This window comes from Anarhichas minor, unplaced genomic scaffold (assembly GCF_050575085.1).
Source record: "Anarhichas minor isolate MPS153535 unplaced genomic scaffold, ASM5057508v1 ptg000042l, whole genome shotgun sequence".
NCBI lineage: Eukaryota > Metazoa > Chordata > Actinopteri > Perciformes > Anarhichadidae > Anarhichas > Anarhichas minor.
In genome coordinates this window covers 8,901,314-8,919,766 of record NW_027466488.1, presented here as the reverse complement: position 1 = coordinate 8,919,766, position 18,453 = coordinate 8,901,314, and the positions used below count along the sequence as shown (strand labels likewise).

At 40.8% G+C, this 18,453-nt stretch overlaps 20 non-coding genes across 20 annotated transcripts; all 20 read left to right on the top strand.

Moving 5' to 3' along the window:
* Positions 1–8,077: 8,077 nt before the first annotated feature.
* On the top strand, positions 8,078–8,215 carry LOC142970192 (U4 spliceosomal RNA). Its single transcript, XR_012959211.1, has one exon. It is a non-coding gene; the product is annotated as a U4 spliceosomal RNA (small nuclear RNA).
* Positions 8,216–8,556: 341 nt separating this feature from the next.
* Positions 8,557–8,697, top strand: LOC142970231 (U4 spliceosomal RNA). The gene has a single exon (XR_012959248.1). It is a non-coding gene; the product is annotated as a U4 spliceosomal RNA (small nuclear RNA).
* A 392-nt stretch (positions 8,698–9,089) lies between these two features.
* Positions 9,090–9,230, top strand: LOC142970167 (U4 spliceosomal RNA). Its single transcript, XR_012959187.1, has one exon. It is a non-coding gene; the product is annotated as a U4 spliceosomal RNA (small nuclear RNA).
* Positions 9,231–9,622: 392 nt separating this feature from the next.
* Positions 9,623–9,763, top strand: LOC142970177 (U4 spliceosomal RNA). Its single transcript, XR_012959196.1, has one exon. It is a non-coding gene; the product is annotated as a U4 spliceosomal RNA (small nuclear RNA).
* A 392-nt stretch (positions 9,764–10,155) lies between these two features.
* On the top strand, positions 10,156–10,296 carry LOC142970238 (U4 spliceosomal RNA). Its single transcript, XR_012959254.1, has one exon. It is a non-coding gene; the product is annotated as a U4 spliceosomal RNA (small nuclear RNA).
* Positions 10,297–10,688: 392 nt separating this feature from the next.
* On the top strand, positions 10,689–10,829 carry LOC142970159 (U4 spliceosomal RNA). Its single transcript, XR_012959179.1, has one exon. It is a non-coding gene; the product is annotated as a U4 spliceosomal RNA (small nuclear RNA).
* Positions 10,830–11,221: 392 nt separating this feature from the next.
* On the top strand, positions 11,222–11,362 carry LOC142970230 (U4 spliceosomal RNA). The gene has a single exon (XR_012959247.1). It is a non-coding gene; the product is annotated as a U4 spliceosomal RNA (small nuclear RNA).
* Positions 11,363–11,754: 392 nt separating this feature from the next.
* LOC142970242 (U4 spliceosomal RNA) lies at positions 11,755–11,895 on the top strand. Its single transcript, XR_012959258.1, has one exon. It is a non-coding gene; the product is annotated as a U4 spliceosomal RNA (small nuclear RNA).
* A 392-nt stretch (positions 11,896–12,287) lies between these two features.
* LOC142970184 (U4 spliceosomal RNA) lies at positions 12,288–12,428 on the top strand. Its single transcript, XR_012959203.1, has one exon. It is a non-coding gene; the product is annotated as a U4 spliceosomal RNA (small nuclear RNA).
* Positions 12,429–12,820: 392 nt separating this feature from the next.
* On the top strand, positions 12,821–12,961 carry LOC142970160 (U4 spliceosomal RNA). Its single transcript, XR_012959180.1, has one exon. It is a non-coding gene; the product is annotated as a U4 spliceosomal RNA (small nuclear RNA).
* A 392-nt stretch (positions 12,962–13,353) lies between these two features.
* Positions 13,354–13,494, top strand: LOC142970185 (U4 spliceosomal RNA). The gene has a single exon (XR_012959204.1). It is a non-coding gene; the product is annotated as a U4 spliceosomal RNA (small nuclear RNA).
* A 392-nt stretch (positions 13,495–13,886) lies between these two features.
* On the top strand, positions 13,887–14,027 carry LOC142970173 (U4 spliceosomal RNA). The gene has a single exon (XR_012959192.1). It is a non-coding gene; the product is annotated as a U4 spliceosomal RNA (small nuclear RNA).
* Positions 14,028–14,419: 392 nt separating this feature from the next.
* Positions 14,420–14,560, top strand: LOC142970186 (U4 spliceosomal RNA). Its single transcript, XR_012959205.1, has one exon. It is a non-coding gene; the product is annotated as a U4 spliceosomal RNA (small nuclear RNA).
* A 392-nt stretch (positions 14,561–14,952) lies between these two features.
* LOC142970229 (U4 spliceosomal RNA) lies at positions 14,953–15,093 on the top strand. Its single transcript, XR_012959246.1, has one exon. It is a non-coding gene; the product is annotated as a U4 spliceosomal RNA (small nuclear RNA).
* A 392-nt stretch (positions 15,094–15,485) lies between these two features.
* LOC142970226 (U4 spliceosomal RNA) lies at positions 15,486–15,626 on the top strand. The gene has a single exon (XR_012959243.1). It is a non-coding gene; the product is annotated as a U4 spliceosomal RNA (small nuclear RNA).
* A 392-nt stretch (positions 15,627–16,018) lies between these two features.
* On the top strand, positions 16,019–16,159 carry LOC142970228 (U4 spliceosomal RNA). Its single transcript, XR_012959245.1, has one exon. It is a non-coding gene; the product is annotated as a U4 spliceosomal RNA (small nuclear RNA).
* Positions 16,160–16,551: 392 nt separating this feature from the next.
* Positions 16,552–16,692, top strand: LOC142970213 (U4 spliceosomal RNA). Its single transcript, XR_012959232.1, has one exon. It is a non-coding gene; the product is annotated as a U4 spliceosomal RNA (small nuclear RNA).
* A 392-nt stretch (positions 16,693–17,084) lies between these two features.
* On the top strand, positions 17,085–17,225 carry LOC142970241 (U4 spliceosomal RNA). Its single transcript, XR_012959257.1, has one exon. It is a non-coding gene; the product is annotated as a U4 spliceosomal RNA (small nuclear RNA).
* A 392-nt stretch (positions 17,226–17,617) lies between these two features.
* Positions 17,618–17,758, top strand: LOC142970166 (U4 spliceosomal RNA). Its single transcript, XR_012959186.1, has one exon. It is a non-coding gene; the product is annotated as a U4 spliceosomal RNA (small nuclear RNA).
* A 392-nt stretch (positions 17,759–18,150) lies between these two features.
* LOC142970240 (U4 spliceosomal RNA) lies at positions 18,151–18,291 on the top strand. Its single transcript, XR_012959256.1, has one exon. It is a non-coding gene; the product is annotated as a U4 spliceosomal RNA (small nuclear RNA).
* The last annotated feature ends 162 nt before the right edge of the window (positions 18,292–18,453 follow it).

Sequence of the window (18,453 nt, the reverse complement as noted above, 5' to 3'; positions counted from 1 at the left end):
AGGGGAGGCTAGAACAGGGAGGACAGCAAGAGAGAGAGAGAGAGAGAGAGAGAGAGAGAGAGAGAGAGAGAGAGAGAGAGAGAGGAGGAAGGGGGGGAGGAAAGGCCAAGCAGCTTTAGGGCTTCATAGGTGCACTAACAGTGGGAACTGTCTCTCTTCAAAAGCGCCGATCGTTTTCTTCACAAGGGTCTAATTGAACATGTCAAACAGTGCAACATTTGCATGGGAACGATTTTCTTTTTTCTTACTTTGTAGCGAGGCTGAGCCAGAGGCTTCGCATCTGTACCAGGAGAACAGCAACTCAGCGCTCACACGGGGGCAGAGCAGGGGATGCAAGTCGGCGCGAATGTGCGAGCGCTCCCGAATCCAGTTGTGGATTCTGCATCGAAACCAATATGGCTGATTATTTTACAGCGGTCTCCAAAAAAAACGACTCGTGTCCCCGCCAAAACCCCGGGCACCTCAGATGTCTTTGTGTTGCAATCCAAACAGATCAGCCTCACTGTACTGTAGGTTTGTGACGCATAAGCACTTTTTGTGTGTATGCACACGGTATCTATTTACCTCTCCTCTTCCTACATAACAGTCATTTTTCGAGTGTGATAGAGGTGAGCCGAGAGGAGCAAGTGTATTATCTTTTGCAGCTGTCAGCACTGTTTGCAGTTTTTGTGCCGAAGCTCCACGGGGCTCCCACTAAACGCCATCAGGTTACGACTGTGGTTGTTTGCTTTTTTAATTATAGCGGGAATGCTTTTTGAAGCGTGCGATAAGCACTCCACGACTCCCCCTTTACTTGGGGGTTGCATGCACACACAGCAGCACCACCACCGCCGCCGCCGTGCAGGCATGCAAAACGTACACCACACCCAGTTTGGTTAGTTGTCTGTCTCACAACATGTGCTAATCAATCTGTTGAGAGCAATCTGTCAGGAAATCTTTAGCTTTAAACAACCCAGTGTGAATAGGGATGAGGCCCTTTCCATGGGGCAGGGCACTGCAGGGACTTAGCAATAGCTGTCTTTACGCATCCCGGAGTGTCAATAAGGATTAGGAGCCAGCTTTTATCTCTTCAAACACACAGACCAGTCACTCATTTAAATGGATGAACAATTCAGGTCTGCTCAATAAATAAAAAAAGAATGTACTTCCATAAATACATTCAAATCCCAACTCCATTCAAATTCCAGCACCATATGCTTAATTTAAGATCTAATCTCCCTTTTTCTATTTCCACCAATTCGAGGAAGGCAAATCTTTGTACACATAGTTGTTTAAGACCTCAAAGGATAAACACAGACTACCTATTGTTGATGGCAATGCACCTTTATCCCCAACTTAAGACCCACAGTTCCTTTGAGAGTGCTCCTGGCAGATGCCGTATGCAAAGCAGGTGCACCGAGGGAAACATGCCCGACAAAAGAGACATTATTGCATTTCACAACCTCCCAAAAAGACGAGCGGAATATTAAAGGTGACACAACTGTATTTACACATCATTTCAATAGACCTAAAATAACCTTGTTTCTATCTTGCTCTATCAAATAAAAGGAGGCAATAAAATCTGCCAAGAGAAGAACAAATAAAAGCAAATTTTGACATTTTGCTTTTTTTGACGCCTTCCATTTATAGGTCAGAGGAAACACCAGCCGACCTCTCATTGTTTTTAAATGCCATTTTGTAAGGGCGGGAAGTAGGAATTAATTAATGCGTGGGTAGCTGCCACTGTCAAGAGGCAGCACATTAAAATCAATGATTAATAAATTCAAAACACACAACAAACTCAGCTGGGAGATGAAAATAGTATTGTGCGCTCCATAGGAAGCAGCCCCAGTGCGGGTCCTCCCACTGAACGAGGCGTCCACTCAGATGGCTAATGGAAAGTAGCCGGTGCCAGCTGTGTGCCTGTGAATAAAATCACTTTAATTAAAGGAATTACAATGGAAAAGGAACCGGGGATGTGTGGAGTAGTATCGACAGGAAGCGGCCTCTCATGTGTGACACACACACACATATATTTACACATTATGAAATCCCATCAAGACTTAAAAGAACAGAGTGCCTTTGTGCTCGCATTATTAAATAGGCCTAATCCACACATGCTCTATTGTACTATGCAGCTCTAAGATTTACTCCAAATATGTCCCCCTCAGTCTAAATTGTAGGGGAAGATACAGATACTTAAGTAACGTCTGGAAGCGTGACACCCACTGAAGAACAATTACAAATGTGTCTTGAACAAATTACAAATCCCTAAATACAATTTAATAAGGTATTTGTTTGCTTAAGCAGGGACAACAAAATTAATACAGGCAAATACATGATACTGTTGGTTCGTCTGGGGGGGAATGGTAATAAGAGTGGTTTTACATGTATTTAAAGGTTCTATATGCAAGATTGGGAGCGTTTCTATTGCCTCTCAATGGCTCTAAACCATAGACTGTAAGAAGAAGTGGACGTCGTTGTCATGACTTTACCCATTGGTTTGTGGACTGCCGTTTTCAAGCCTCGAGTTCGGCGTTTTGGCCGTTGCTGTCTTTGATTACGGCTGTTGCCATCTTGAATTTGTGCAACCAGTGAAGGTAAGTGACCATATTTGGACTGCAAAGGAGGGACGTAGAGACGTCGTATACGGCTCTGGTAGCGGTAGCAACCTGTCAATCACAAAGTTGCCACGCCCAAAGCATACTCTGCTTTATGGTCTGTTTGACTCTAAATGGACCATCATTTACTAAATGAACATCATGCTGTATTGAAGAAGACTTGAAACTAGTGATTGAGACCATAAACTCATGTCTACAATGTTTACTGAGGTAATTTATCAAGTGAGAAGTAGAGACATTTCCTCATAGACTTCCATACAATTAGACTTCTTTCTGCAACCAGAAGAGTCGCCCCCTGATGGCCTTTTGAAAGACTGCAAGTTTAGGACACTTTTAAATTGGCTTCACTTGCCGCCTTTTCTCAACATCGCAACGGCTGTGCCAGCAGCTTGCAGATGACGGTGCTAACAGCAGTATTTGCGATATTTTCCATGGCAATATTGTATCGATACACAGACGCCAAGTATCATTATTTGATTACATAATCTATTGATTATTAATACAAATTAAACCTTTTGGTAAAATTTGCTTTTTCAGTCCACTAGATGGAGTTTTTTATCTGTGTCTGTCAGCGGGAGTCAGCAGGATTGGATAATGTAGACTGCAGGACTGTCCCAAATACCATTTTTTTGCCACCGGAGCTTTGGTAGTAATCAACGGCAAATAGTCAAAGCTTGTACTTGTTACTGAATAACAACCATTTTCCCAAAGGTTTGGTGTTAATGCAATTTTGTTATCCCGAGGGGTTAATGAAAATTTAAAAAACGAATGTCCAAGTACCAAAATTGAAAACCTAATAGGCTACCTACCCAACAAACACATAACTGAATAGTCGAATATTTGGGTCCAACCGTAGTTCACTGTATACTAACAGTTCAGTATGTCAGGTGCATAATGGCAGGTTTTTATGACAGTCTTTCTACTTGACTGACAAACACATTATCCTCCAATAAAAATAATTGAAGTGAGCTGAACCGAGAAAGGATTTCATCTTATTAGATAAAACAGATTTTGAAAAAAAATTGCACTTGAAAACTGTAATAAATCGCAATATATCAAAATATAAATAACAAAATCGTCAGCATATTGCAAAGAAAATGTAAAATCGCAATAACATCTCGACTTGATTGTGGTGATGATATCGTATCGTGCGGCCTCTGGTGATTCCCACCTCTACATCATTCTCTGCCAAGGCAGTTATTACTCCACGATATCTATAAACCTTTTATCAAGCGTCACGGGAGAATGGAGCACTTTGCCAAGAAATTTTTGGAAATCATGTGTCTGCCAGAGACCAACTTACAGAAGCAGAACCAAAGTATTTTGCGCCATTGACACCCCAGAAACAATGTCAAACAGTTGCTGTTGAGAGACTGAATGAAGAGACAACAAAGTATGAGTCTGTGATAATATGTTTTATTCCCTTCCAATGTGATATGTAGAATATGCAATGTGGGCAACGTGTATATATTGTACTCACTTCATTTGAATGCACTTGCAACTGGAAGATTTGATTTACATTATTATGTCATATTTTCAACATCAGATGCTTCTGAACAGCACTTGATATAATATGGAACAAAGAAAGGTCCCCCCCCCCCAACTCCTAACAGAGTAAGGCATGATGTGTTTATAATGCATGTTGAATCATTTTGTTGTGAGAAACATTATCTTCATTATAACAAATGTGGAGGTGTTCAAATATCAAATGAGTGCTAATACAACTGAGGACTGAATGTTTATTTAAGAAATATTATAAATGTGACATACTTTTAGACTCTGTTCACCGATAAAGAATGTGGTATATTGCCATTGCATATTAAGACCGGAATTTACAAAGGTGTGGTTGAAGAATCTGTGACTATTGTGAACTGAACAGTCCTTTTATGTCATGATTTGCATTTAAAGTTCATGTTCCAGATTTCAATTTGATTGTAATTGAGGATGATTGAATACCACGAAGGAGAGAAATAACTTTCAAAAGGTAAAACCCTCAAACTTTACATGGTTAAATTATATTGATAGTTGTAAGGCTGAGTGATTTTTATTTCATTTCCATTGTTGGAGATCTCCTGGGACATTAAATATCGCCTGTTTGTATTTGCATGGGGCCATGATATTGTGCTGTTAGATGTTCCATGGTTTACAAACTTATATGTATATATATATATATATAATGTGTCATCTTACAAGGTATGGGTCATTTAAATGGCGTCGTGAAGATAAAACAATTCATTCAATAAAACAATAATAGTAATAAATAATACATGAATATATGAAAATGTGATCCAAATCGTGTTTCTGGTGGGATACATTTCCTCATTGACAAATGTCTTTTAATATTTCAGATCATATGGTACTCACAGGACACAGCTGTGAAGCCTAATTATCTGTTCCATTTAAAGCTGTTGTAAATCTGCTTTTTACTATTAATCCTCAATATGAATCACAAAAGACTGGAAAGTGCATAATGGATTCAATAGGGAAACATAACCATGTTTCACTTAATGGTGGTTATTATTATATACTTTTGTAATGCAACATTTGAAATGCTTTGCAGTACACAAAAATAGTATAACCTGAGCACACATACTGTAATTGACCTTTTATACTGCAGACATTTGGACCATAGCAGGAAAAGCACAGGTGTTACTGATAACATTATTAATGACTGTATTCCATTTGGGTGTGCCAGTTTCAGTCCAGGACACTAGTGTGGCTCGCTGGCAAGGCTTACTGTGAAATTGAATGGAACAGAGCCATCATCAGTGCCATTAGTTACACATCTGCTTTGACAGCTTCACATATCTGCTATGAAACAGGTATATACACTGTATCCATACTCATTCAAAACAAGGGACCTCACAAGCCAGAGGCGACACATCATCATCACATCATGATACCTTCCCTTCTTCAGACAGATGTTATTTTTGATGTACTGCACCTTCTTAGCTGCGGCCAAATGTAAAGTATTTTGCACAGCCTTCAAGGATGTCTCAGTGTGTGTTTAGCATACCAACCTAATACCAGCATGACTAAAACGCAAAAAGTTCTATATAAACTTCATATGTGTTTCTATTGCAAAACTTTCACAGGATTTCCAGAACAGTTTTACGGGCAACGAAACATTGTTTTAGCTTCTGAATTTGACATGTTAGTTATTGAGAAATGTGAAGAAATGCATATAACAATGGTTGTTTTGTGGACCATATTCACATCACTCAAATTATTTATTTTTTGTAATTTTGTGTGCAACTATAGGAAAAAATTGGAAACAGGCCAGTCAGATAAAAATCAACCAACACGAGTCATCTTGTGCATACGACCTCAATCCATGCAATAAAATGCACCAGTTCTGCAAAATTGTGCATTTGATAAACTTAAGTCCACTTTGTTAGAGAGATGTTTCGTTGATGGTATGTTTTTTTTATGCAATTAAATGCAATTTTTGTTTTTCAATATGCAAAACAGTCAACAATCCAATGTACAAATTCACATTATATCTCTCCCCACTGCTTCCTCCTCACCCTGTGTAACCCCAAAGAACATGTAAATAAAATATGTATATAGAAAATTAAATAATAAATGCATTAATCCTCAGAGCAAATTAAGACTTTGCTTCCACCCTCACTCTCTGGTGCACTTATAAAAGCAATAGAAATTTCCCACGCAAGCCAACATTTTTCTGCCCCATTACAATTCTTACATGACGTCCTTTCATATGCAGCAGCCTTTCCCATTTCAGTTACCCGATCCTGAAAAGCAAGTGTTCCAATAGTAACGATGTAGAATTTGATCCTCAAATCACAAGACTTTGTACGAGAATTGTCCCCAAATTTGAGCCCATGTATCTTCTTCATCAAATGATACACCGAGATCACTTTCCCAAAGATTTTTCAGAGCTGCCACGTTTTTATTTCCCTATAGGACAATAACATTTTATAATATTTGGATATTTGTCATCTCTGCTGCTTGTGGGACCTGAAGATATGACCCCCAAACCATATTTAAAGCAAGACCTATTTGTAAGTATCTCCAGAATTGAGATCTAGACGAACCATATTGTAGTGATAGGTTATTAAAGTTTTTTAGTGTATCCTCACAATACAAAACTCCCAGTGTAAGGATTGCCTTGTCAAAGCACTCCTTCCACTAAAGATGGGAGTTTATCAATGCAAAGCTTTGGATTCAACCAAACACTTTTTTCAAATAAGGATTCAACTTAATCATCTTTGCAATCCCTTTCCATACGCTCCAAATATGAGATATAATTGGTTGAGCTTTAAGACGTTTAGACGGTTTTGTGGACAAACGGTACAATAGGAAGAGGAGCTGAGACAGACAGTTTATAGTGCACCACGGTTCAGCCCTCACTGAATCCAGCGCCCAGTGTGCAAGGAGTCTCAGACGAAGCGTGTAATAATAATACTGAAGTTTCGGGAGCCCTAAACCTCTCTTCTGGACTGGATGCTGTAACTTCCCTAGATTTATATGTGGACGCTTACCATTCCAATTATTTTTACACGTCCCATCAAATATCTTTAAGTACTCAGAGGGGACCTCCAGTGACTGAAGGATATCATTCAGTTATGGGATTGTTAATGGTATGACATTAATTTCTCTCTCCGACACACATGGATCAGATACCAATAGTACAAAATTCCTTTTCTTTCCGTGTGCCCTCTCAGAGGGGAGAGCCTGATGCTCCTGTGGGGGAATCCGTGGCTCAGCAAGTGGTCCTGCATTTAATTAGAGTAGCCACAAGAGGGAGGCAGTCACACATTTAAAAGAGCATTGCAGAACACCCGGCATGTACTGTACATGAAAAGTCGCTGAGCATTTGAACACAGGCATGTTTCTCACAGTCTAAGGGTACTTCAGGTTGTCTGGAGGCCCCTAAACAATCACAGACCCTTCAGAAACTCAAGATGATCTGAACTGGAAATCATGCAGGATTTTCATACAGTACGTGCTGCTGAAACACCATTAATGATTACCATACGACATAAGATAAACTTATCCCTTTGAGTTCCTCAAAAACAGCAACCAAAGCCCTTGTTATAGTCAATATCTCACTCTCCTGCCGCGAATTAGCCTAAGTCAATAAAATATTTAAGAGTAAGAGAAGAGAAACTAAGTCAGCAGTGACATCAAATTGTCTGCTAATATACACTGTTGCAACTTGTTTACATGGGACGGTGGCAAGGCCCTGAGGGAGGTCTGGCCTGGTTTTTAACTCTGCTCAACTGAAGCAAACAACACCACTGGCAGCATCAACATACAGAGAAGAAACTAACCACTGGAGACAAACAAGTCTCGATCTGGTTAACAACAACCCTTAATGTGGTTGCCAGTTTAGTTTCTGTGTGGCTATTTATAGTCTCCCGTCTTGATTGTAGAGCTGTTTTTTGAGTGGCAGTTGATCAAACATGTGGCTCAGAAAGGCAGGGATTATTGTGAAATGCCAGTCTTGAACTAGCCAAACAAACTGACCCATGTATCTATGAAGTTCAACTGAGACATGATTGTTGCTGGTTGAAAACTTAACCCAATACCCAGCCGAGATGACTTGAAATATAGTCAGCTATGGCGATTTTTGTCGGTCTCTAAGGAGACTAAATACTTTCTGTAAATGTAAAAGCCAGAGTTCATCGGTCGAGTGAACAAAGTTCTAGTTCAGATATCCACAGTCTACCAGCTTTTTCAACAGGTTAGAGTTCATGATCAAATATGCCTGTCCATTCTTATCTTTGCTTACCAAAGTACTCTCACAAAGTAGGTTATCCTAATTATTCTTCATCCAGCCTTTACATGAAGAAGGCGTGGTTTGCAGTCAACAAGCCAATCACATCATGCACCATTAGCATGTCCATACACCCTGTAAGGTTCGAGGATTGCACCATGTGTTTTGTGAGTGTCGGACCAGATAGAGTTGAATGTCTTTGGGGCCATAGGCATCCCTTCGCAGAGGCAATTTCATAGTCTATGAAGTTCAACTGAGACATGATTGTTGCTGGTTGAAAACTTAACCCAATACCCCGCCGAGATGACTTGAAATATAGTCAGCTATGGCAATTTTTGTCGGTCTCTAAGGAGACTTAAGACTTTCTGTAAATGTAAAAGCCAGAGTTCATCGGTAGAGTGATTAAAGTTCTTGTTCAAATATCCACTAAAGAGATGCACTTTTTCGGGTTGTCTGGCTACAGTCTACCAGCTTTTTCAACAGGTTAGAGTTCATGATCAAATATGCCTGTCCATTGCTATCTTTGCTTACCAAAGTACTCTCACGAAGTAGGTTATCCTAAGGGTGTGTTATTTCTTCATCCAGCCATGACTGCCATTACATGAAGAAGGCGTGGTTTGCAGTCAACAAGCCAATCACATCATGCACCATTAGCATGTCCATACACCCTGTAAGGTTCGAGGATTGCACCATGTGTTTTGTGAGTGTCGGACCAGATAGAGTTGAATGTCTTTGGGGCCATAGGCATCCCTTCGCAGAGGCAATTTCATAGTCTATGAAGTTCAACTGAGACATGATTGTTGCTGTTTGAAAACTTAACCCAATACCCCGCCGAGATGACTTGAAATATAGTCAGCTATGGCAATTTTTGTCGGTCTCTAAGGAGACTTAAGACTTTCTGTAAATGTAAAAGCCAGAGTTCATCGGTAGAGTGATTAAAGTTCTTGTTCAAATATCCACTAAAGAGATGCACTTTTTCGGGTTGTCTGGCTACAGTCTACCAGCTTTTTCAACAGGTTAGAGTTCATGATCAAATACGCCTGTCCATTGCTATCTTTTCTTACCAAAGTACTCTCACGAAGTAGGTTATCCTAAGGGTGTGTTATTTCTTCATCCAGCCATGACTGCCATTACATGAAGAAGGCGTGGTTTGCAGTCAACAAGCCAATCACATCATGCACCATTAGCATGTCCATACACCCTGTAAGGTTCGAGAATTGCACCATGTGTTTTGTGAGTGTCGGACCAGATAGAGTTGAATGTCTTTGGGGCCATAGGCATCCCTTCGCAGAGGCAATTTCATAGTCTATGAAGTTCAACTGAGACATGATTGTTGCTGGTTGAAAACTTAACCCAATACCCCGCCGAGATGACTTGAAATATAGTCAGCTATGGCAATTGTTGTCGGTCTCTAAGGAGACTTAAGACTTTCTGTAAATGTAAAAGCCAAAGTTCATCGGTAGAGTGATTAAAGTTCTTGTTCAAATATCCACTAAAGAGATGCACTTTTTCGGGTTGTCTGGCTACAGTCTACCAGCTTTTTCAACAGGTTAGAGTTCATGATCAAATACGCCTGTCCATTGCTATCTTTGCTTACCAAAGTACTCTCACTAAGTAGGTTATCCTAAGGGTGTGTTATTTCTTCATCCAGCCATGACTGCCATTACATGAAGAAGGCGTGGTTTGCAGTCAACAAGCCAATCACATCATGCACCATTAGCATGTCCATACACCCTGTAAGGTTCGAGAATTGCACCATGTGTTTTGTGAGTGTCGGACCAGATAGAGTTGAATGTCTTTGGGGCCATAGACATCCCTTCGCAGAGGCAATTTCATAGTCTATGAAGTTCAACTGAGACATGATTGTTGCTGGTTGAAAACTTAACCCAATACCCCGCCGAGATGACTTGAAATATAGTCAGCTTTGGCAATTTTTGTCGGTCTCTAAGGAGACTTAACACTTTCTGTAATTGTAAAAGCCAGAGTTCATCTGTAGAGTGATTACAGTTCTTGTTCAAATATCCACTAAATAGATGCACTTTTTCGGGTTGTCTGGCTACAGTCTACCAGCTTTTTCAACAGGTTAGAGTTCATGATCAAATACACCTGTCCATTGCTATCTTTTCTTACCAAAGTACTCTCACGAAGTAGGTTATCCTAAGGGTGTGTTATTTCTTCATCCAGCCATGACTGCCATTACATGAAGAAGGCGTGGTTTGCAGTCAACAAGCCAATCACATCATGCACAATTAGCATGTCCATACACCCTGTAAGGTTCAAGGATTGCACCATGTCTTTTGTGAGTGTCGGACCAGATAGAGTTGAATGTCTTTGGGGCCATAGGCATCCCTTCGTAGAGGCAATTTCATAGTCTATGAAGTTCAACTGAGACATGATTGTTGCTGGTTGAAAACTTAACCCAATACCCCGCCGAGATGACTTGAAATATAGTCAGCTATGGCAATTTTTGTCGGTCTCTAAGGAGACTTAAGACTTCTTGTAAATGTAAAAGCCAGAGTTAATCGGTAGAGTGATTAAAGTTCTTGTTCAAATATCCACTAAAGAGATGCACTTTTTCGGGTTGTCTGGCTACAGTCTACCAGCTTTTTCAACAGGTTAGAGTTCATGATCAAATACGCCTGTCCATTGCTATCTTTGCTTACCAAAGTACTCTCACTAAGTAGGTTATCCTAAGGGTGTGTTATTTCTTCATCCAGCCATGACTGCAATTACATGAAGAAGGCGTGGTTTGCAGTCAACAAGCCAATCACATCATGCACCATTAGCATGTCCATACACCCTGTAAGGTTCGAGAATTGCACCATGTGTTTTGTGAGTGTCGGACCAGATAGAGTTGAATGTCTTTGGGGCCATAGGCATCCCTTCGCAGAGGCAATTTCATAGTCTATGAAGTTCAACTGAGACATGATTGTTGCTGGTTGAAAACTTAACCCAATACCCCGCCGAGATGACTTGAAATATAGTCAGCTATGGCAATTTTTGTCGGTCTCTAAGGAGACTTAAGACTTTCTGTAAATGTAAAAGCCAGAGTTCATCGGTAGAGTGATTTAAGTTCTTGTTCAAATATCCACTAAAGAGATGCACTTTTTCGGGTTGTCTGGCTACAGTCTACCAGCTTTTTCAACAGGTTAGAGTTCATGATCAAATACGCCTGTCCATTGCTATCTTTGCTTACCAAAGTACTCTCACTAAGTAGGTTATCCTAAGGGTGTGTTATTTCTTCATCCAGCCATGACTGCCATTACATGAAGAAGGCGTGGTTTGCAGTCAACAAGCCAATCACATCATGCACCATTAGCATGTCCATACACCCTGTAAGGTTCGAGAATTGCACCATGTGTTTTGTGAGTGTCGGACCAGATAGAGTTGAATGTCTTTGGGGCCATAGGCATCCCTTCGCAGAGGCAATTTCATAGTCTATGAAGTTCAACTGAGACATGATTGTTGCTGGTTGAAAACTTAACCCAATACCCTGCCGAGATGACTTGAAATATAGTCAGCTTTGGCAATTTTTGTCGGTCTCTAAGGAGACTTAACACTTTCTGTAATTGTAAAAGCCAGAGTTCATCTGTAGAGTGATTACAGTTCTTGTTCAAATATCCACTAAATAGATGCACTTTTTCGGGTTGTCTGGCTACAGTCTACCAGCTTTTTCAACAGGTTAGAGTTCATGATCAAATACGCCTGTCCATTGCTATCTTTTCTTACCAAAGTACTCTCACGAAGTAGGTTATCCTAAGGGTGTGTTATTTCTTCATCCAGCCATGACTGCCATTACATGAAGAAGGCGTGGTTTGCAGTCAACAAGCCAATCACATCATGCACAATTAGCATGTCCATACACCCTGTAAGGTTCAAGGATTGCACCATGTCTTTTGTGAGTGTCGGACCAGATAGAGTTGAATGTCTTTGGGGCCATAGGCATCCCTTCGTAGAGGCAATTTCATAGTCTATGAAGTTCAACTGAGACATGATTGTTGCTGGTTGAAAACTTAACCCAATACCCCGCCAAGATCACTTGAAATATAGTCAGCTATGGCAATTTTTGTCGGTCTCTAAGGAGACTTAAGACTTCTTGTAAATGTAAAAGCCAGAGTTAATCGGTAGAGTGATTAAAGTTCTTGTTCAAATATCCACTAAAGAGATGCACTTTTTCGGGTTGTCTGGCTACAGTCTACCAGCTTTTTCAACAGGTTAGAGTTCATGATCAAATACGCCTGTCCATTGCTATCTTTGCTTACCAAAGTACTCTCACTAAGTAGGTTATCCTAAGGGTGTGTTATTTCTTCATCCAGCCATGACTGCCATTACATGAAGAAGGCGTGGTTTGCAGTCAACAAGCCAATCACATCATGCACCATTAGCATGTCCATACACCCTGTAAGGTTCGAGAATTGCACCATGTGTTTTGTGAGTGTCGGACCAGATAGAGTTGAATGTCTTTGGGGCCATAGACATCCCTTCGCAGAGGCAATTTCATAGTCTATGAAGTTCAACTGAGACATGATTGTTGCTGGTTGAAAACTTAACCCAATACCCCACCGAGATGACTTGAAATATAGTCAGCTTTGGCAATTTTTGTCGGTCTCTAAGGAGACTTAACACTTTCTGTAATTGTAAAAGCCAGAGTTCATCTGTAGAGTGATTACAGTTCTTGTTCAAATATCCACTAAATAGATGCACTTTTTCGGGTTGTCTGGCTACAGTCTACCAGCTTTTTCAACAGGTTAGAGTTCATGATCAAATACGCCTGTCCATTGCTATGTTTTCTTACCAAAGTACTCTCACGAAGTAGGTTATCCTAAGGGTGTGTTATTTCTTCATCCAGCCATGACTGCCATTACATGAAGAAGGCGTGGTTTGCAGTCAACAAGCCAATCACATCATGCACAATTAGCATGTCCATACACCCTGTAAGGTTCAAGGATTGCACCATGTCTTTTGTGAGTGTCGGACCAGATAGAGTTGAATGTCTTTGGGGCCATAGGCATCCCTTCATAGAGGCAATTTCATAGTCTATGAAGTTCAACTGAGACATGATTGTTGCTGGTTGAAAACTTAACCCAATACCCCGCCAAGATCACTTGAAATATAGTCAGCTATGGCAATTTTTGTCGGTCTCTAAGGAGACTTAAGACTTCTTGTAAATGTAAAAGCCAGAGTTAATCGGTAGAGTGATTAAAGTTCTTGTTCAAATATCCACTAAATAGATGCACTTTTTCGGGTTGTCTGGCTACAGTCTACCAGCTTTTTCAACAGGTTAGAGTTCATGATCAAATACGCCTGTCCATTGCTATCTTTGCTTACCAAAGTACTCTCACTAAGTAGGTTATCCTAAGGGTGTGTTATTTCTTCATCCAGCCATGACTGCCATTACATGAAGAAGGCGTGGTTTGCAGTCAACAAGCCAATCACATCATGCACCATTAGCATGTCCATACACCCTGTAAGGTTCGAGAATTGCACCATGTGTTTTGTGAGTGTCGGACCAGATAGAGTTGAATGTCTTTGGGGCCATAGGCATCCCTTCGCAGAGACAATTTCATAGTCTATGAAGTTCAACTGAGACATGATTGTTGCTGGTTGAAAACTTAACCCAATACCCCGCCGAGATGACTTGAAATATAGTCAGCTATGGCAATTTTTGTCGGTCTCTAAGGAGACTTAAGACTTTCTGTAAATGTAAAAGCCAGAGTTCATCGGTAGAGTGATTAAAGTTCTTGTTCAAATATCCACTAAAGAGATGCACTTTTTCGGGTTGTCTGGCTACAGTCTACCAGCTTTTTCAACAGGTTAGAGTTCATGATCAAATACGCCTGTCCATTGCTATCTTTGCTTACCAAAGTACTCTCACTAAGTAGGTTATCCTAAGGGTGTGTTATTTCTTCATCCAGCCATGACTGCCATTACATGAAGAAGGCGTGGTTTGCAGTCAACAAGCCAATCACATCATGCACCATTAGCATGTCCATACACCCTGTAAGGTTCGAGAATTGCACCATGTGTTTTGTGAGTGTCGGACCAGATAGAGTTGAATGTCTTTGGGGCCATAGACATCCCTTCGCAGAGGCAATTTCATAGTCTATGAAGTTCAACTGAGACATGATTGTTGCTGGTTGAAAACTTAACCCAATACCCCGCCGAGATGACTTGAAATATAGTCAGCTTTGGCAATTTTTGTCGGTCTCCAAGGAGACTTAAGACTTCTTGTAAATGTAAAAGCCAGAGTTAATCGGTAGAGTGATTAAAGTTCTTGTTCAAATATCCACTAAAGAGATGCACTTTTTCGGGTTGTCTGGCTACAGTCTACCAGCTTTTTCAACAGGTTAGAGTTCATGATCAAATACGCCTGTCCATTGCTATCTTTGCTTACCAAAGTACTCTCACTAAGTAGGTTATCCTAAGGGTGTGTTATTTCTTCATCCAGCCATGACTGCCATTACATGAAGAAGGCGTGGTTTGCAGTCAACAAGCCAATCACATCATGCACCATTAGCATGTCCATACACCCTGTAAGGTTCGAGAATTGCACCATGTGTTTTGTGAGTGTCGGACCAGATAGAGTTGAATGTCTTTGGGGCCATAGGCATCCCTTCGCAGAGGCAATTTCATAGTCTATGAAGTTCAACTGAGACATGATTGTTGCTGGTTGAAAACTTAACCCAATACCCCGCCGAGATGACTTGAAATATAGTCAGCTATGGCAATTTTTGTCGGTCTCTAAGGAGACTTAAGACTTTCTGTAAATGTAAAAGCCAAAGTTCATCGGTAGAGTGATTAAAGTTCTTGTTCAAATATCCACTAAAGAGATGCACTTTTTCGGGTTGTCTGGCTACAGTCTACCAGCTTTTTCAACAGGTTAGAGTTCATGATCAAATACGCCTGTCCATTGCTATCTTTGCTTACCAAAGTACTCTCACTAAGTAGGTTATCCTAAGGGTGTGTTATTTCTTCATCCAGCCATGACTGCCATTACATGAAGAAGGCGTGGTTTGCAGTCAACAAGCCAATCACATCATGCACCATTAGCATGTCCATACACCCTGTAAGGTTCGAGAATTGCACCATGTGTTTTGTGAGTGTCGGACCAGATAGAGTTGAATGTCTTTGGGGCCATAGACATCCCTTCGCAGAGGCAATTTCATAGTCTATGAAGTTCAACTGAGACATGATTGTTGCTGGTTGAAAACTTAACCCAATACCCCGCCGAGATGACTTGAAATATAGTCAGCTTTGGCAATTTTTGTCGGTCTCTAAGGAGACTTAAGACTTCTTGTAAATGTAAAAGCCAGAGTTAATCGGTAGAGTGATTAAAGTTCTTGTTCAAATATCCACTAAAGACATGCACTTTTTCGGGTTGTCTGGCTACAGTCTACCAGCTTTTTCAACAGGTTAGAGTTCATGATCAAATACGCCTGTCCATTGCTATCTTTGCTTACCAAAGTACTCTCACTAAGTAGGTTATCCTAAGGGTGTGTTATTTCTTCATCCAGCCATGACTGCCATTACATGAAGAAGGCGTGGTTTGCAGTCAACAAGCCAATCACATCATGCACCATTAGCATGTCCATACACCCTGTAAGGTTCGAGAATTGCACCATGTGTTTTGTGAGTGTCGGACCAGATAGAGTTGAATGTCTTTGGGGCCATAGGCATCCCTTCGCAGAGGCAATTTCATAGTCTATGAAGTTCAACTGAGACATGATTGTTGCTGGTTGAAAACTTAACCCAATACCCCGCCGAGATGACTTGAAATATAGTCAGCTATGGCAATTTTTGTCGGTCTCTAAGGAGACTTAAGACTTTCTGTAAATGTAAAAGCCAAAGTTCATCGGTAGAGTGATTAAAGTTCTTGTTCAAATATCCACTAAAGAGATGCACTTTTTCGGGTTGTCTGGCTACAGTCTACCAGCTTTTTCAACAGGTTAGAGTTCATGATCAAATACGCCTGTCCATTGCTATCTTTGCTTACCAAAGTACTCTCACTAAGTAGGTTATCCTAAGGGTGTGTTATTTCTTCATCCAGCCATGACTGCCATTACATGAAGAAGGCGTGGTTTGCAGTCAACAAGCCAATCACATCATGCACCATTAGCATGTCCATACACCCTGTAAGGTTCGAGAATTGCACCATGTGTTTTGTGAGTGTCGGACCAGATAGAGTTGAATGTCTTTGGGGCCATAGACATCCCTTCGCAGAGGCAATTTCATAGTCTATGAAGTTCAACTGAGACATGATTGTTGCTGGTTGAAAACTTAACCCAATACCCCGCCGAGATGACTTGAAATATAGTCAGCTTTGGCAATTTTTGTCGGTCTCTAAGGAGACTTAACACTTTCTGTAATTGTAAAAGCCAGAGTTCATCTGTAGAGTGATTACAGTTCTTGTTCAAATATCCACTAAAGAGATGCACTTTTTCGGGTTGTCTGGCTACAGTCTACCAGCTTTTTCAACAGGTTAGAGTTCATGATCAAATACGCCTGTCCATTGCTATCTTTGCTTACCAAAGTACTCTCACTAAGTAGGTTATCCTAAGGGTGTGTTATTTCTTCATCCAGCCATGACTGCCATTACATGAAGAAGGCGTGGTTTGCAGTCAACAAGCCAATCACATCATGCACCATTAGCATGTCCATACACCCTGTAAGGTTCGAGAATTGCACCATGTGTTTTGTGAGTGTCGGACCAGATAGAGTTGAATGTCTTTCGGGCCATAGGCATCCCTTCGCAGAGGCAATTTCATAGTCTATGAAGTTCAACTGAGACATGATTGTTGCTGGTTGAAAACTTAACCCAATACCCTGCCGAGATGACTTGAAATATAGTCAGCTTTGGCAATTTTTGTCGGTCTCTAAGGAGACTTAACACTTTCTGTAATTGTAAAAGCCAGAGTTCATCTGTAGAGTGATTACAGTTCTTGTTCAAATATCCACTAAATAGATGCACTTTTTCGGGTTGTCTGGCTACAGTCTACCAGCTTTTTCAACAGGTTAGAGTTCATGATCAAATACGCCTGTCCATTGCTATGTTTTCTTACCAAAGTACTCTCACGAAGTAGGTTATCCTAAGGGTGTGTTATTTCTTCATCCAGCCATGACTGCCATTACATGAAGAAGGCGTGGTTTGCAGTCAACAAGCCAATCACATCATGCACAATTAGCATGTCCATACACCCTGTAAGGTTCAAGGATTGCACCATGTCTTTTGTGAGTGTCGGACCAGATAGAGTTGAATGTCTTTGGGGCCATAGCCATCCCTTCGCAGAGGCAATTTCATAGTCTATGAAGTTCAACTGAGACATGATTGTTGCTGGTTGAAAACTTAACCCAATACCCTGCCGAGATGACTTGAAATATAGTCAGCTATGGCAATTTTTGTCGGTCTCTAAGGAGACTTAAGACTTTCTGTAAATGTAAAAGCCAAAGTTCATCGGTAGAGTGATTAAAGTTCTTGTTCAAATATCCACTAAAGAGATGCACTTTTTCGGGTTGTCTGGCTACAGTCTACCAGCTTTTTCAACAGGTTAGAGTTCATGATCAAATACGCCTGTCCATTGCTATCTTTGCTTACCAAAGTACTCTCACTAAGTAGGTTATCCTAAGGGTGTGTTATTTCTTCATCCAGCCATGACTGCCATTACATGAAGAAGGCGTGGTTTGCAGTCAACAAGCCAATCACATCATGCACCATTAGCATGTCCATACACCCTGTAAGGTTCGAGAATTGCACCATGTGTTTTGTGAGTGTCGGACCAGATAGAGTTGAATGTCTTTCGGGCCATAGGCATCCCTTCGCAGAGGCAATTTCATAGTCTATGAAGTTCAACTGAGACATGATTGTTGCTGGTTGAAAACTTAACCCAATACCCTGCCGAGATGACTTGAAATATAGTCAGCTTTGGCAATTTTTGTCGGTCTCTAAGGAGACTTAACACTTTCTGTAATTGTAAAAGCCAGAGTTCATCTGTAGAGTGATTACAGTTCTTGTTCAAATATCCACTAAATAGATGCACTTTTTCGGGTTGTCTGGCTACAGTCTACCAGCTTTTTCAACAGGTTAGAGTTCATGATCAAATACGCCTGTCCATT